Source organism: Leopardus geoffroyi, chromosome A1 (genome assembly GCF_018350155.1).
Source record: "Leopardus geoffroyi isolate Oge1 chromosome A1, O.geoffroyi_Oge1_pat1.0, whole genome shotgun sequence".
Classification (NCBI taxonomy): Eukaryota; Metazoa; Chordata; class Mammalia; order Carnivora; family Felidae; genus Leopardus; species Leopardus geoffroyi.
In genome coordinates, this window is record NC_059326.1 from 92,884,857 (window position 1) to 92,903,195 (window position 18,339).

Genomic DNA, 18,339 nt, shown 5'->3' on the forward strand with positions numbered 1-18,339 from the left:
AGTTGCCTTTAAATTTAAAACATTATATGGAACTTGCCATTTAAATGATTGAGCGTTAATTATAAGTTAAATCAGTTTTAGGTTAGTAATTAGCAAGCACATACCAAACATGGAAGAAACCAATTTTAACTATCATGCAAACAAAATAAAGACACCCCTGGCCCTAAAGGAGCCTGGAGAATTCCTTCATCCTACTTTAACATTTGCAGAAACTTGGGACAGTGCCACTTTGAAGGGATAAAGTTAGTGAATCAAGAGTGAGAATATTCAAAGGTAAGTCATAAAACTGTACTGGCCGAACAAGGCGAACGCACATTGGAACACTTTAATAATATGCAGAGGGCCGTTTTAATTCAGTGCTTGTGATCGGGGGCTTCTGAGATTCTTTCGGACATTTTTCTTTTTGAAGAAAAGTGAGATCACGACCTGAGCTGAAATCGAGAAGTCAGACGCTTCACGGACAGAGCCACCCAGGCGCCCCTCTTTCGAGAACATTTTTTAGCGATACTAAAATATGACTTGACACATAATGAGCATAGCTTATTGTTTTGACTTTAAGAATAGACACTTGGAGCTGGGAGGAACAAAATAGGACTGAATGGTCCTTTGACTCAGTTTACTGATGAGGAATCTGAAATCGTAAGGGGTGAGTAGATTGCCAGATTGCCCAGCAATACAGGGCAGAGTGTGACCAGACCTCCAGCGTCTAGTCCAGATAGCTTCTTTGTCCATGTTTTCTCTCTAAATCTAAAAGTTTGGAATATGGATAGGTTCAATGTATTAAAATCTTCTCAGGTATTTTTTAAAAAATCAAGTAACTGAAAACAAAAAACTTGGGGACTAGAGTGGTTTTACTTCATTCGTCCTGGAAAGAGAGCTTACTGGTGTGTTTAGTAAGCATTGGCTTTCTCACCATTGGGCTTTCCTTCTGAAAAGCACACAGCTACATGAGCATTCTCTAGGGAGACATTGGATGATATCAAGAGCAAAGTGTCTTCTGCCTGAAAACACTGACTTTTTCAGAATCATCGGGAGGCTTTTGTAAATAACTTAAAGGACTTTGTGAGGAGTGGCCACATGTTAATTATGTGTTGTTAACAATTTTTTTGATACCATATTAGCACTCTTGAGCCTTCTAGAAACTAATAAAAATACAAGGAATCATATTTTTAAAGATTTTTCACCCTTGGAATTCCATTCACTGGCTCACTTTGAGGACTATTTCTGTTTCATAAATGCACAGATCTATTGATTAGAAGATGTATGGCATGGGTGACAAAATTGAGGACATGAGTTGTTCCTCTAAAACTTGTAAGCACAGTGAACTTCTCTACTGTTCAGGCGACATAAATATCACAGGATGTTAGATTTTTTAAATTGGGTTTATTTTATATGATATATAGTTTCTGTTAAAGCAGCCACACTGAAGAGAATTTAAAGATAGATGCTCGGGTAATATCATTTGGTTGTTTTGGGTGTCACTTTTACACTCAGCATTTTATCTGAGGGCGTTTCTTCCTCATGCTGAAGCTGCAAATTCTTATCTGAGTTGCTTTTAAAAATGTATAAATTGGGGAAAGGACTAAATAGACTAAATACACTTGAGGACCCTGAGCTGGAAGTAAAGAGGCCAGAAAAACACGTACTAATTTATTGAGATAATAGAGTCAGTGGTATCACCAAAGTAGTTCACCCTGAAGCCCGGTGGAACTAAGTAAGTGCACAGGTTTGTGCATATATGTATGGAAAATGAAGAATTGTTCTTTCTTTCTTTCTTTCTTTCTTTCTTTCTTTCTTTCTTTCTTTCTTTCTACTTATTGATGTCACTGCTATAGGTGTATTTCTTTCATAAGTTTTAAGCAAGTAGGAGTTTTTCAGTTTACTGTTAATAGTTCCAAACATACTGAGTTGCTCTGAGTGAAAGAATTCAGCACAGGGGTTATGTTGCTGATCAGAGCATGTCTTTGGATGTAGCATGTGGTCTTAAAAGACAGGTTTTTCCTTTTCCCATTTAGCATACCAGCATGATGATTGGATGGTGAGAGCTAGCTAGTGTGGGTTTCTGGTACATGGTATGATTTCTCACTGCATTCAGGCAAAGCGTGATAGCCAGAGTTCTGGCTCTCTGTCCACCGGAATTGCTTAACGAAGCTTGGGGAGGCCCTGACATTTCCATGGAGAACCTTGGAAAGTAAGTCAGTGTGACCTTTTATAAAATGTTTATACACACTCTGGCAAAATAAGATGGTTCAGGTGAGTCATGGTCGGAAGTGCCTGAATTAAAATAGTGTGATGAGGAGGCTTTGAAAGAACAGAGCTCAGTGCATTGCAGCTCTTGTGTCGTTTTCAGTACCACAGACAGCTCAGTGCACCCAGCCTTAGTTTGTCCTTGCCACTAATTACTTGAATACCCCTCCCCAACCAAAAATGAAATCACTTGTGTGTATGTATGTGTGTGTCAGAATGCTTCCATAAAATCAGATTTAGTGGGAGCAGTTTTGCAGCTGAGTAGATATTAGACTTTTTTTTCCAGTAGACATTTGGCTTTACTTTCTATATATCCATTGGTAAAGCCAAAGCAGCAACAACAAAAATAAACCCTGACCCCGAGAATGAATGATGAATAAATAAACTTCAGTAAATGCCTATGTATCACAGTCTTCTTTTTTTTTCCAATGTGAATTTATTTATTTGAGATGGGGCTCTGTGCTGTCAGCACAGAGTCCAGTGTGGGGCTCGATCTCATGACCATGAGATCATGACCTGAGCTAAAATCAAGAGTCGGATGCTTAACCAACTGAGCCACCCAGGAGCCCCCACAGTCTTCTGAAAAAGGAAAAACACTGTAGGGACTGCTTTTATATGATTCGGAAAGGTTACCCTTCTTAAGTCTCAGGTCATATAATAGGAAGAACAGAGGTATGATGTCTTGTGACTTTCCTTTTTGCCTCCTCTCCTTCTCCATGGGATTGGGGGCATGTCTTTGATGGAATAAGTACCCAGTCAAGTTCAAATACCCTTTAAGATCTTCAACATCGGAAAATTGGAATGTAGATTCCACTTCATCTTTGCAACTTCAGTATCCTTGAATTTCTTGTGTGGAAGCAATTTTAGATGAAATAGTTGCTTAGTATTTTTGAGAGAGACAAAACACGAGATTCTAAATTGGGAAAGAAAGCCCCGTGGACCTCCATCTTTCTGGGTCTCATGGAATTTGGAAGCACCGCAGGTACATACTTGAAAGTTGAAAACATTTTTGTTTGATTCTTGTCTCAGTAACAGTATAATTACATAAGTAGCATTAGAGGAAACACTCATAGTTCTTTTGGTATCTTTTGCAGTGGGATAACTAACTCTTTCTCTTTCAAGTTCACTTTTCAGTGATGGATGACTTAGACCTAAAACTGGAAGAACAGAAATTAAACATTCTTTCTACTTATGCATCTAGGCCACCCAAAGGAGGAAGGAGTGAGTGAGGGCAGGAGCCTTGATCATGTCTGAAGGCTGTGGCTGGAGAGGCGTGGCCAAACACCCATTTAGCAGACTCTGCCTTGCCTTGGGGAGCCTGGGGAGAATGCTCCCTTACCCCCTCCTACAAAGAGAAGGTAGATGCTTCCAGACCATGCAGAAAATATGGCATAGAGTTACCATTCTTACTCATAAAATAATAATACATGTAGTAATAAAACAGTACAGGAGAATTTAAAATAAATGGGATAGTCACATTTCATATACTCTCAGACCTATTCTTGAGGGGTGACCACTTTTAAGTTTCTCATATACTCTTCCAGAATTCTTACAAATGACTCTTTAGACGTGTTGAGGTACAGACAACCCTTGCTTTTATTCCTTAATATCTGTTGGAGGTTTTTCCTCATCAACACATAGAGGCCTGTCTCGTTCTCTTTTAACACCAGAATATTATCCCATTTTATGGCTGTACCGTGGTTCACTAATAGGCATTTTGAGTTTTCTAGGTTCTTGCTATTATAAGCAATACCACAAATGAATGTTCTTTTGCATACTGACTTTAATCTACTAATTAGAGTATATGCATATGGTAAATATCCAGGAGTCCGATTGCTGAATCAAAGGGAGTTTGTGTTGTAAATTTTTTTTAAGTTTATTTATTTTGAGAGAAACAGGGACAGCATGAGACGGGGGAGGGACAGAAGGAGAGGGTGAATCCTAAGCAGGCTCCACACTGTCAGTGCAGATCCCAACACGGGGCTTCAACTCATGAAACTGTGAGATCATGACCTGAGTAGAAACTCTGTTCAAGAGTCAGTTGGGTCGCTTAGTTTAGCCCACTGAGCCACCCAGGTGCCCCAAGGGCATTTGTGTTTTAAATGGAAAGACATTACCCACCAGCCCTTCCAAAAGAGTTTATACATTCACTTCTTCCCCACACATTATTCCTCCACAGCGTCATTAACCCTGGAAATTACAAAAAGGAATTTTAAATATCTTTGGCTGTTTAAAGTTCAAAAAGTTCATTTGCCTGAGAACAGATTTTTTTTTTTTTTTTTTTTTTTTTGAGAAAAATTTAAGGGCAAAGCTTATGGCCTCCAAAGCTTATTTGCAACATTGTGTGATATCTGGTGGTACCTTATCTGCTGACAAATAATCACGGGTAAAGATGCTGCCACCAGGGGCGACTGACTATTTGTCACACGTTTTAATGTTTTTACTTAAAACATTTAGAGATGAAGGAAGCTGAAAAAGTAGAAGAAGGAGGGCTTGTGCGTGGGTCCTGAGGTCTCTGCTCTTGTCAACGAGGTAGATGAGGATTGCGGTAGGACTCCAGAAGATAGAGAGGTGGGGAACTCGCCTGAATTGCTTTGTCCTGTGGCAGACAGCTCTGTGGCTGATACCTGCATTGCCAGTAGCTTCTACATCAGTTGTAATGGGACTCTCCGACCCTTTGACTTCACGTATACGCTGTAGTAACGAAATCACTCAGGACTAATTTTCTCTGCCTGCCTCTGTAAAGATCGCTGCATTATTAATGGGTGTGACGCTAAATAAAGCGATCCTGGTGTGTTTACAGAGCAGCGTCACAAATGAATGGAGAGTGCAGCTTTAGGTTTACCGCAAGAGGGTTTCCTTGATCTGCCAGCTTGTTTCTGGGCCACGTGTTTGTAGAGCTTGGAAAGAAGGGCACCGTGGGTTGTCCTCGTCCCCAACCACATCTGGCAGGCTGCGCAGAGGGAGCCCGCACTGATTTCACTTCAGGAAGTCACTGCTGGGCAGGATATCAAGTGGTTTTGCGGGGCCACTTTAGGAAAAATTTCTGCTCCAGAAAAAATAATAGGCTGTCTGCTACTTTGGAAGTGTATTTTTAACCTGAAACTCCTTACAAATTCTGTTTGTAAAACCAGAATCTGCATGGAAGGGATTATCTGGCCCAGTATCCCACCCTGCATGGGAAATCCCTTTCTGTCATCATAGATGAAAGTGGTCACCCACCTTTCTGCTTGAACCCTTTTCCTGTGAATCGCAGTTTGTGCCCACAAGGCTGGCTGTTCCAGATGGCTGTTAGTTTTAGGAAGATTTTCTTTACATCGAGGTCAAGTCTGGTTTTATTCCTTTCTTGTTTCACATTGTAAAAGTTTTTGAGCCTTGCACATAGGATGGAGAATAAGGACATTCCAAGGACACAGGGTTCGGGAAAGAGGGAAATATTAAGAAACAAAATCCTTGGAAGTCATGATCAGTGCCAGGAAGGGGATAGAAAGGGCCGAGGTAGAACATAATAGGAGGTGTGGGGGGTGGTACACAGCAGACAGGGTAATCAGGGGAGCATTCTCTAAGGATTTGACTTTGAAACTGAGGCATGAAAGAAAAGAAGTCGTCAGCAGTTGGCAGAGTGTGTGGGAACAGTTTGTGCTAAGGCCTCGTGACCAGAAGGAGTTTCCTGCACTTAAAAAATGAGAGCAAACCAGTGTGGCCCAAGAGGGTGGAGAATGGTATTGGGTGTGGAGTGACAAGGATGTAGGATTGTGATATTGAAAGGTCTTGAGGCCTTGATAATGATTTGGAGATTCTTTTTTCTTTCCTTTTTTTTTTGCAAAGTGCATGGCCTCCAAGTCATTAAAGAGTTGGGGCACCTGGGTGGCTCAGTCGGTTACGCGTCTGACCCTAGACCTCAGCTCAGTTCATGATCTCACGGTTTGTGAGTTTGAACCCCATGTGGGGCTCTGCACTGACGGTGCAGAGCCCGCTTGAGATTCTCCCCCTCTCTCTCTCTGTCCCTTCCCCGCTCATGCACATAAATAAATAAATAAACTTAAAAATATTTGAAGAGGAGGTGGCAGACTAAGCTTTAAGGAAAAAAAAAAAAAAAAAACCAGAACATTTAAAGCACGGGAGAGTCATGACCCAACATGTTTAAACAGACCTTTTGCTGATGTTCTGAGCAGACTGGTCTGGAGATGATCAGGAGGTTCTTGGGAAGCCGTGTCATAGTGAGAGATGTTGAGGAGTAGTCTGACTTGAGACCCATGTTGAAGGTGGAGTGGACTTCCTAGCACCGTGTTGGATGTGACAGGTTAGGGCAAGGGATGTCGCAGGGACAGATCCAAGGTTTCTGGTCAGAGCAACTGAGCCTATGGTGCTAGGAGGGGAAGACACACATTTAAAAAAAAAATTTTTTTTAAATGCTTATTTATTTTTGAGAGAGTGATAGACAGAGTCGAGCAGGGGAGGGGTAGAGAGAGGGAGGCACAGAATCCAAAGCAGGCTCCAGGCTCTGAGCCATCAGCGCAGAGCCCTATGCAGAGCTCGAACTCACGAACCACGAGATTGTGACCTGGGCCGAAGTTGGACGCTTAACCGACTGAGCCACCCAGGTGCCCTGGGGAAAACACACATTGAAGGGTAAAGATGCGGAGGCAGGAGTTTGTATTAGCAGAGAACATTTGAAATGCTTCTGATTATACACAGTTCTGAGGAAAAGTCTGTAGTGGAACTTTAAATGGGTGTGGTCAGCGTAGAGACTTTTTTTTTTAGAGAAAGAGGGAGAGAAAGCGTGAGCTGGGGAGAGGGACAGAGAGACAGGGAGAGAGAGAATTCTACGCTGAGAGTGTGGAGCCCAACACGGGGCTTGATCCCAAAACCTGAGGTAATGACCTGAGCCGAAATCCAGAGTCAGACGCTCAACTGACTGAGCCCCCTTGACACCCCAGTGTAGAGACTTTTTAAAGCCACGGGGATTGGTGAAGTCATTGAGCAAGAATAAAGATGAGGAAGTCAAGAGTTGATCAGCATCTGACATCTATAGGTTGTGTGAAGGAGGAACAGAAAAAAAGAGGTGAGGTGAAGTGTCCCAGACGAGCAGATGGCAGTCTTGTAAGGAGGGGCGCGGTGCTATGTATCGAATGCTGTGGAGTCTGTTACAGTGGGGTAGAAAAGTACCTTTTGGATGTGGCAAATTTGAAGGTCATTGCTGACCTTGACGCTCAGTTTCAGCGGAGTGGTAGAGACAAAAGACGACAGACTGCAGTTTCCAGTTTAGCAGAATAAATGGATGCCCCCCCCCCCCACCTTCGTAGAATCACAGAGCAAACATTGGTTAGTTCCCCTTAAATGCCCTCCTCATTAAATAGTCCCAGTTTCTTTGAATGTTCCTGATCAGACTTACAATGTCCCTGATCATATTCTTCTGTACTTGCCCTCTGTTGCTGAATTCCCTTTCCAAATAAGAAAGTTAGAAATGTACTCAGCACTTTCAGATGGGATTGTTAACATCCTTTGTCAAAGATGCCACATGGTACCGACTGTTGTTGGTCTAAAATGGTCATTGCTCACACAAACCTTGCCAAGTAACACTTGTAAAATTGTTCTTGAACTGAATGTATGGCTCTATATTTATTGACACTCTTCTGTAGCATCTTGGTTTCAGACCTGTGTTTCAGCCTGTCAGAATCATGTGAATCATAATTCCAGTGTTTACTTATTTAGGTTCAGAAAATGCTGGTTGTAGAGTTGCTGTGTTGGTGAGACCCAAATGTGTGCTCAATTCTGTTCCAGAAACATGGTTAATATTAGTGGTTCCCCCCCCCCCACCCGCCCCCGATTTGCACACCTGCCATTGACACATTTAACTCTTCCTCGGGGCTTCTCGCTAGCCGGGAGTTTGAAAAATGTACCCTGGGAACCCAGGCTCAAGGCATGAGTTCCTCAGCCACAGCCAGAGCTCGGACATAGGACCTTTTGTGTTGTTAGACATCTGCTCATTCGTGATATTTGGTACAGCCTTAAAAGTAATAGCAACTCTGTGAACCCTGACTATCAGCCAGCCCACATTTCTCTACAAGAATGTCACCAGGGCTAGCAGATCCCTCACTGAATCCACGTATTCCTTGGGAACTGCAGTCTCATGATCTCCAAGTCTAGTGACAGTTAAGTTGACGCACTTACTATTTTAAACTTTGTAATAATGTAGGCTTCATGACCAAATGCCTTTCCTCTTAAAAGTTTCTTTTTCCTTTCCGGATTATAAAATTAATAACTCTTCGTAGTAGAAAATTGGCAAAACAGAAGCCATAAGAAACAATGTTTGTGTAGTCTCACCACCTAGAGATAATGATTATTTGTGTTAAAATGTATTTATGCAAAGTGGATGGATATGGTATTTGCTTTGTATCTGTATAAAGAAACTTGGATTTCTTTTCATGTAATTTTCCATTGATTTCCCCATGCCATTAAACATTCTTAATAGATCCATTTTTTTTCCCCATCATATGGCTGTAATCAGTTTAATCCTTTTCCTTATTTTGGATACTGAAAAAATAGAACCTATATAAGATCATTTTTTTAAAGGTTTTATTTTTAAGTCCTCTCTAAACCCAACGTGGGGCTCGAACTCACAACCCTGAGATCAAGAGTCGACTACGCCAGCTGGGCACCCCTGAAATCATTTTTATAATGGTGAACATCCCTGATGATTTCTTGGGGAAAAATTGCCAAGAGAGAAGTTCCTGAGGTCAAGGATATCATTTAAGACAATTGACAGTTTTTCAGATTGTCCTCCCCCAAATTTATATCCTTCCTTTCATTTTTGAAGCGCTTACAAACCACTGTGTTAAGTAACCAATGAAGTTGTTTTCTGGAGTGTCTCGGTCACATTTAGCGGTTAGTATCTTCAGTACTGTGCTACTTCGTGAGTCTGGAAATTTGCTTCTCTGTAGTTGGCTGTGTCTTCCTATTTGCTCGTGGCTTCTAAATATCAGCTAACCAGGTTTGTAAAAGGGTATCCCTGTGTAACAATTAAAGTTGATATGGAAATAGTGTGCGAGCCGGCATTGGAAGATAACTTTGTCCCCAAATGTTCCCAGTCTTTTTTATTGTAGGAAGCTATAGAAATCCTAATTTCTGAAATTTTTCTCTGCAAACTTTCCTGCTGAGCGGAGCAATCAGACTCTCCTTTGGGTTGTTTACTGTTTTCCTGCAGCATGCCTCGTGGCTTTGTGTATTGCCTCTGGAGCCATTCTGTCTGGGCTCATACCCAGCTCTGCCACTAATTAGCTGTGTGACCTTGGACAAGTTACTTACTCTCTCTGTACTTGAGTTTCCCTGTCTGTAAAAAAGAGAAATACAGAGTATGTCTCTCATCGGGTGGTTATGAAGATTACGTGAGTTTATATATACATTATGGCACTTAGTTAATATAAAATATATATATACATATATATATACACACATATATACATACACACACACACACACACACACACACACACACACACACACACACATATATCTATGAAGGAATTGGAAGCCCAGCTTCTCTGGGCTTTGGGAAACAGTGATGAATTTTTCTTTGTTTCTCTCTCTCTCTCTCTCTCTCTCTCTCTTTCTCTCTTTTTCTTTCTTTTGCAAGTCTTATGAGTGGGAGCAGAAAAAAAAAGGTGGGCATTTGGACAGTGTTCATTAGTTTAACAATCTAGAGTGTGTGTGTGTCTGTTCTTTTTTTTTTTTTTTTTTAATAAAAGCTTTGATATCTACTGAGGACAGCCAGTATTTTTTTTTTTTTTTTTTTTTTTAACCGAGATACTTCACATTCTCCCTTTGGGCATGTTGGCTACCTGAGAAGGTAAGTGCTCATTTTCGCTGTTAGGTTTCAGGTCTGTAAACGAGTGTGAAAGTACTCAAATGTTATGGCCAACAGTTTTTACCAAAATAGCCATCCCCACCCCTCCCTGCCCCCCAAAACCTGCCATACATGTGGCTTCATGCTGGAAGTAAGGCTCTTTGTGAGCTAAGTGTATCCAGGTCATAGCTGATGGCATCTCCTCATCACTAATGAGGACCCTGGTGACTTAAAAGAGTTAAATGAGGTGCTTTGAAAAGTAAGCAAAGGGAATAATTTGGATAATGGAAAATTCTGGTGTTAAATCCCTACTGAAAGGATAGGGGTAGTAAACAGCCAAAGGCATACGTGTAAAAGACATAATTGACAGAATTTCTGTGGGCATTCATCATAGGGCTACAGGATATGTAAATCAAAAGCACTTTTTCTTTCCTGCCCTGGATTTGTCTCTGGCAAGAGTTTTGTTTAGTACGTCACAGTGCTTGGAGAACAGTGGTCTGAAGGAATGGAGAATTTTTGTGCGTAAATATGACAAGTAACATCTCTCAAAGTATTCTTGGTACACTGATTGGATTGACTTTTTCTCAGGGAGCTTGTGTCTTCTCTTCTGTTTCATGTCAAATAATCATTAGTTGAGTCTGTTTGATGCCAGTCTCTCTTTTTGAATGATGTGCTGTTGATGGGTGAGTTTTTGGACTTTGCTTTTTGAATCTGTAAAACACGTTAGGATTCAGACATCATAAACATTGAACCAAACTATTGTAGACAGGTTTTAACAGTCGGTATCTACAGGACTAATTTGTCCTTTGCTTTCTTGAGTATTTGGAGCATATTGGCCCAATAATGCATTTAGCCATAGTGGTTTTTATTTTTAATTTTTTTATGTTTCTTTATTTGTTTTGAGAGAGACAGAGACAGCGTGAGCAGGGAAGGGACAGACAGAGAGGGAGAGAGAGAATCCCAAGCAGGTTCTGTGCTGCCAGTGCAGAGCCAGATGTGGGTCTAGAACTCATGGAACTGTGGGATCATGACCCTAGCTGAAACCAAGAGTCGGATGCTCAGCCGACTGAGCCTCCCAGGTACCCTATCCATAGTAGTTTTACTCAGTAGGTGTTAAGAAGGAGTTGTTTCCAAGTCATCTGACTACTGAGATCTGGTTATGTAGCTTTTATTGTATTGTCACTGAGGTAGTCTTCTTTCTTTCTGGAAGCTTCCAAGGAAATTCTATGTAATAGTTGTATATTAGTTTTGACACAAACATACTGAATTTTGGGGAGGAAGTGAAAGACACTTACCATGGTTTTGACCTTGGATCATGGTTTTCTGAGAATAGAGTCTACTGTCATGAGTGTTTAAAAAAACACATGGGTACTAATTCTTACAGTGCTGAACTTTTTGTCAGGTGGCTAAAGGAAATTGTGTCTTAGTATTGGATTTATTCTTAAGATTATGTGTTATTTAAAATATTGAAAAACAATAATTAGGCTGAATGTTTATTGAGGCTGCATGCATATAATGTGACATAGAAGTGATGGCCATGGGGTTTATAATAGTCACCTCATGCTTTTCAAAGGCACATCTTGTACTTCTAGGCATATACCCAAGCAAAGCTTTTGACTGAAAATTTTGTGTGGATTTAGCTATGAAATTTTAAGGCTATAAGTTTTGGCTTTTAGAAACTCGCCATTGGTCAATTTTCATATTGGTAAATCTTCCCATACTCGGGAAAAAAGTTGTTATATCAAAGAGCATGGATTGCTGTCTGTCTTGAAGTGAGAATGGCTTAAGATGTATTTATGTAGTTAAGTACGCTGTTAGTTGAAAGCTTTAGCTCACTGCTTAAACCTGTGGCTGATGTTGCAAACTTTGATGCTGTTGAAAAATACTTTGAATAGAATCTCTACTGCTTTCTCATTAGAATTTCAGTCCAGAACCTCACTATTTGTTCACATTTACCAATATCAAAAAGGATACTTCATGAAAGTGCCCTTGGCCAGACTTCCAAACATTAAGCAGTAGTGATACAAAGCGAAATCTCTAATATGCTTTTTCGGGGGGTTGGGGGGAAGCCATAGCATTTGCATTTAGGGATGAAAACTATTTTTAAAAAATTTTCTTGGGGCATGTAGGTGGCTCAGTCAGTTGAGCATCCAACTGTTGGTTTCGGCTCACTTCATCATCTCAGGGTTCGTGGGTTCAAGCCCCACATCTGGCTTTGGGCTGGCAATGCAGAGCCTGCTTGGGATTCTCTCTCTCCCTCTCCCTCTGTCCCTCCCTAGCTTGTGCTATCTCTGTCTCTCTCAAAATAAATAAATAAAACTTAAAAAAAATTTTCTTGATTTGGAACTCACTGATTGGCTCTAGTAGATTTCTTATATCACTTCAGAAAGATTCTACCTTCTGTATTTTTTGTTTTCTTCAGCATATCTATTTTACACAATCTCTTTCATCTCCTGTGACAACCACACCTATTTTTTCAGTTGTTGCGCTCTGGCCGTGTTCTGCTTCACATCTCGGATGTGTCCCCTGGGTGTCCCTTGCGTTGGGGGATGAGGATCCAGCCCACTCGCTGTCATGTTCACGGGCTTGCTTAGTCTGGTACCTTGTACACACAGATTGCTTCCCTGGCAGCTATTTTAAACTGATGTATCCAAGTCCTTTTCATGGCAGCATTATGTACCTGGCCACAGGGGGAAAGCAGATGTGCGTGTAGGACTTAGTCCCTCAAGCCTGTGTCAGAACATCCCAGGTGGGGACCGCACAGCACTGTCAGTGGCAAACATTTATCCTGCTGCAAAAAGGTCTTCTCGGCACCATCGGACAGGAGCACACATGGCCACAGGGAGATGCTCCCTGTGATGGAGGGTGGGTTGAAGGCTCATTTTCAAGACCTGAATTAGGACGCATTGCCACATGGGAACGCATTCCACAACTGCAAAGGAAGAGAGTCATGGGGGAGGCGGGTGGGGTGGAGGTGCTGAGCTCAGGCACCCCTGTGAGGCTTGCTCTCGCTGCATTCCCAGGCTGCGTGTGAACTTTGGTTTGTTTGCTCTCAGATCCTTTCTCCTCTCTTGGTGTAGTGATGACGTGTACATTGTCAGTGGGGTCAGAGCAGTTCATGCTCTTTTTACCCGTTTTTATTCTTCTTAACCACACTGGAGGGCATTCCACAGAAGGGCTACAGTCTCTTCCTCCTTCCCAAGAAGAAGAGCAGGGTGTTAAAATCATCTCATTGACTTTGTTTCAGTTTTTCCTGTTGGATCTTTTCTGCTGAGAAGCAGCCTTCCCTCCCCAGCAGTCTCCGAGGCCCCAGCTGGATGTGTTTACATTATCCATTCCTCTCAGCTCCCCTAGCCTTGTTACCGTGTGGGAATATTCTGGGGGAACACACGCTGCATTTTGAGATTTCCAGGCACGGCAGGATTCCCTAACCAACTCTGATCCTAAGGGACAGAGTTGCGGATACAGGCTGATCTCTGATACCCTTGGGGGCTTGACTGCTGTGGGAGGCATGACATAGAGACATCCTTAATATATAGGCTTACAAACATGAACATTTTCTGGTCATAGTGGGATGGGACCTTCTCTGGCAGTTGTATTTGCGTTGCCTGTGAAAACGTTGTGAAAAGTAGAAGAGCTGTTGCCTGAAGGGGAAGATGCTATTTGGTGGGGCCTATCGCTGTCCAGCGGGGTTTGGTTATGACGCAAAGATGCGCCCCCCAGAGGATAGGAGAGGAAGAGCTGTTGGCGGACACCTGTCTAAACAGGTGCTGCTGGGAAGCAGCCCACTGAGCCTTTAAGAACCCTGCCTCTGCATCCAAACAGATTGGAATCAGAACTTGGCCTCACCCTGCATGGCCATGAAAAGAAAAAGGGACCCCTCTCAGCCTTAGTTTCTGTGTCTGTAAAATGGACATATAATTACACCCCTCTCATTAGGTTGTTTTGAGAATTTAGTAAGACAGTGTTTATGAAGAACCTAAGCGTGACACCAACACATTGTAAATGGCCATTCGGTGAACGTTCCTGGGCGATGGCTCAGTCAGTCGAGCGTCTGACTCTAGATTTCAGCTCAGGGCATGAACCCAGAGTTGTGGGATTGAGCCCTGTTTCAGGCTCCAGCATGGAACCTACTTGGGATTCTCATTCTCTCTCTCTCTCTCTCTCTCTCTCTCTCTCTCTCTCTTCCCACCCTCTGTCTCTTCCCACCCCGCCCCTCTGTCCCTCTCCCCTGCTTTTGCAATCTTTCTCAAATAAAAGAAAGAATGAAAGAAAGAAAGAAGGAAAATACAAAGCCATAGCAGGGGAACAGGACCTAGAGTCTAGGTGGATCTCACAGTGGAGATGGAGAAAGGCAGTAATATATTTCAAGGCAGCCGAACCTAGTTCTGGTAAGGGAGAATGTGGGCAGAGAAGGCAAATACTTGATTCATTAGGACAAGGGCTTGACAAACAATAGCCCATGGGCCAAAGATGGCCTCCTGGGCAATTCCAGCCTGGCTGCTTTTATCAACAAAGTTTTATTGGAACACAGCCATGCCGATTTGTTTACAAATTGGATACGGCGGTTTTTGGGAAACCAGCAGAGTTGAGTAGTTGCACCAGAGACCGTATGACCTGCAAAGTCAAAAAATGGTTACTCTGGTCTTTTACAGAAAGTTTGCCAACCCTTGAGTTGGAGAACGGGATGGTCCACAAAGCAGGAGGCTGTATGCGCCGAAGCGTTTCTTCTGCCTTTACATCACAAGCTTTTTTAGCTTTTAGCAAAGCTTTTAGCAAAGTTTGGCTCTGATTTTAGGCTTATTATTCAGGTAGACCTGCTCGCCACCGGGGAAGGTCTTCTGCTCTGACTCAAGACATCAGGCTCCCTGTAGGATTGTGTACTAACGGGATCGAGGTGAAATGGTGTATTGGAATTGGAATTCCGTCCTCCATGTGAGGACAGTGTCTGCAGTAGGAACGAATGACGTCTGCTGGGAGTCTAAGCAGGGCCCTCAGGGTCTTTCCTGGACAAGGCCAGTAAGGAGGGGATGCTCCCGTCTGCACCCCGGGGCCCCATAACAGAGTCTCCGGACAGCTGGGCTGGGGGTGGTTTCAGGCTCCTGACTCCTCGGGTGTGGCTGGCCTCCGGCAAGGAAGGGAAGCTCATTGGTTTGCTCTTTTGAAGCAAGTGTTTTGTGGCTGACTGTTCTCCAACTCCCTATTTTACCATAAAAAATCACCCAGCAAGTTGGGATGCAGTACAGAGTGTTGGTTTTTCTCTTTAGGTCTGTCTTTCTGGGAATTTTCTTGAGGCCTGGAGTGTGGAATCGATTGATTTGCTTATTTCTCTTCCCCCATGCTTAAAGTTCTATTTCCTGTAGATAAGCTCCTCCCCCTTCAGCTGCATGCTGGACCCCTCCCCTGGGAATCCTACAGGCCTTTCCTATTCCCGCAGGCCTCCTCCTCCTTGTCTCCCTCCCTGTGCTTTCCCAGCAAAGGACTCCCCTGGCCTCCTAGGGCTCCAGGGACAGGCCTGGCTCTTTACTCCCCACCCCTTCCCACACCCCCCACACCTCCTCGCTATCCATTGGAATCCCAGGATCCTAAAGATGTTTCCTGCTTAGTGCCTTTTGTATTACCACCTCTGCTGTCTGATAACTTTCTTAAATGCCTTAGTTCTGTGTTTCCTGAAATTCAACTTTTCCCCAGTTCTCCTACAATCTCTACTATATCTACATTTAATTACTATTTTGTATTTTATTATTTATATTATATACTATGTTTTATATTATGTTGTGGTACTATAACATGCATTGTGTTAACATATAATATATAATTACATATATGTATGTAACATGTATTTGCTTATAAAATATATATATATTACACTGCAATGATATAATATATTGTATATATAATAGCACAATATAGTACAATATACAATGTATATAGTACAATGTATATTATTAACCTTCTAAGTAAAATATAATACAATAATTATAAATTATGCATTATAATATACAATATATTTGAACATTTATATAAATATGATTTCTGTAAAATATATTAAAATAATACATAGTATTAAGTTAGATCATACATTATATCATGTTACATTATTCCTGTTTTAATGTTTATAGTATTTTATTCATCTACTATATTCAGTTTTTTTCTTTAAATCAGTTCCCTTCTTGGGGCACCTGGGTGGCTCAGTCCGTGGAGCGTCCGACTTTGGCTCAGGTCATGATCTCACAGTTCATGAGTTTGAGCCCCACCTTGGGCTCTACGCTGTCATTGTAGAGCCTGCTTCAGATCTTCTGTTCCACTTTCTTTCTGTCCTGCCCCTGCTCATTCTCTCTCTCTGTCTCTCTTTCAAAAATAAACAAACATTAAAAAAGTTTAAATCAGTTCCTTTCTTTTACCTTCATCTTAAGTAATAATATCCATGAAGTTACGGATTGTAGTATAATATTGCATATGTGCTCTAATATACAATACATTAAAACTGTAGACTGACAATATAAGCCTAGAATCATCTCAGAGGAACACATAATGCCCCTTTTGGGAATTTCTACCTTGGTTTTCATCCTTGTTATTATTTTTTTTTAAATGTTTATTTTTGAGAGAGAGACAGAGAGAATGAGGGAGGGGCAGAGAAAGAGGGAGAGAGAATCCCAAGCAGGTGCTGTCAGCACAGAGCCTGGTGGAGGGCTGGATCTCAGGAACTCATGACCTAAGTGAGCCACCCAGGTGCCCCCCAAATGGAAGGTTTTTTAAAGGTAGAGAGGAGGTGGAAGGAAGGAGGAAGGAAGGACAAAGGAAAGAAGGAAGGACAAAGGAAAGAAGGAAGGAAGAAGGAAGGAAGGAAGGGAGGGAGGAAGGAAGGAAGGCAGGAAGGAAGGAAGAAGGAAGGAACTAATTAGCCAGGAATGCATTGCTTTAGGCAAGGTCTCCCTCCTAAGGGGATTGGAAGGGGTCTATCAAGGGATTATATCTTAATGTTAACCAGGAAATTCCAGTTTGGCTGGTTGAAGCATGGGGGAGGGGGGTGTTGAAACTCCAGTTAGGTTAGGTAGGAAGTCTTGGTTTGCTGACATGGGCCTTAACATAGGTGATACCATTTAAAAAAAAAAAAACGTTTTTAATGTTTATTTTTGAAGGAGAGAGAGACCGAGCACAAGCAGGGGAGGGGCAAAGAGAGAGGGAGACACAGAATCCGAAGCAGGCTCTAGGCTCTGAGCTGTCAGCACAGATCCCAATGTGGGGCTCGAACTCATGAACATGAGATCCTGACCTGAGCCGAAGTCAGACGCTTAACCGACTGAGCCACCCAGGTGCCCCTAAGTGATACCACTTTGGGCCCAAGTTTTCTTTGTAACTGTTCATACACCTTACTGTGTTCTCCATGACAGTAAACCGGAGTAGTCACCTAACCAGTCCCTGTGTCTTCATCTTTGAAGTGGGGACAGCCATAGCTACTTCTGCTTCTGAGTCCCCTGAAGGATAATTGACCATGTGTGCAAAATAAACCGTCTTGGAGGACAGTAGGACCATTGAATCCTAACAGTAGTTTAATAAACACGCCTTATCTTAGCATAAGCTGTTTCTACTCAGTTGTATTTTTCTGTCAACATTTCTATACCACTAAAATAATTTAGCTTTCACTGTTTGTAATTCAGCTTGACTGTGACTTAAAAACTAGATGTTAAAGTGAGTAAAAGTATAGTTAGATCTGTTGAGCCAGTCAGGGACCTTGGGGACAAGCCCCTGTGTGCCTGGGGACAACTCCCTGCTGGCTGGTGTCACTTTCCTTGCAGAGGGGAGGGTAGACCCAAGGAAGAGTCTGTAAACTTAGACCTATTCAAACTGGTCTAGGAGGATCTGACCTTCCACTGGCTTTCCCCCCTCATTTTCATGCTAAAAAACATGTCCAGAGGTGAGACTTAACATGGTCCTGAAACCTAGGAGGGAGAAAGGCCCTTCGGGTGCCCACTTTCCTGCAATTCCCCACGCCCATACACTTAGCCATCATTCAGTTTCCGCCTCAGCCCCTTTGGAATGTTCCCTGGCCATCATTGGGGAGCCGGTCTAACACCTTGATCTGGACTATGTCTCCCTTCAGCTGCACCCGTTGCCTTAATCACGCTTTGCCTGTGTCTTTAAATTTTGGGTGCCGCCTCATTTCTACAGTTGTTGGGTCCAAGGACCCAGTGTAGTTACAGCACCCTTGGTTGAAGATGTAGCTGTGCATTTGTTTCTATTCT

At 42.4% G+C, this 18,339-nt stretch overlaps 1 protein-coding gene across 2 annotated transcripts in view; it reads left to right on the plus strand.

Moving 5' to 3' along the window:
- The window catches only part of KCNN2 (potassium calcium-activated channel subfamily N member 2), a 471,433-nt gene that overhangs the window by 318,324 nt on the left and 134,770 nt on the right, over positions 1–18,339 (plus strand). The window lies entirely within an intron of this gene.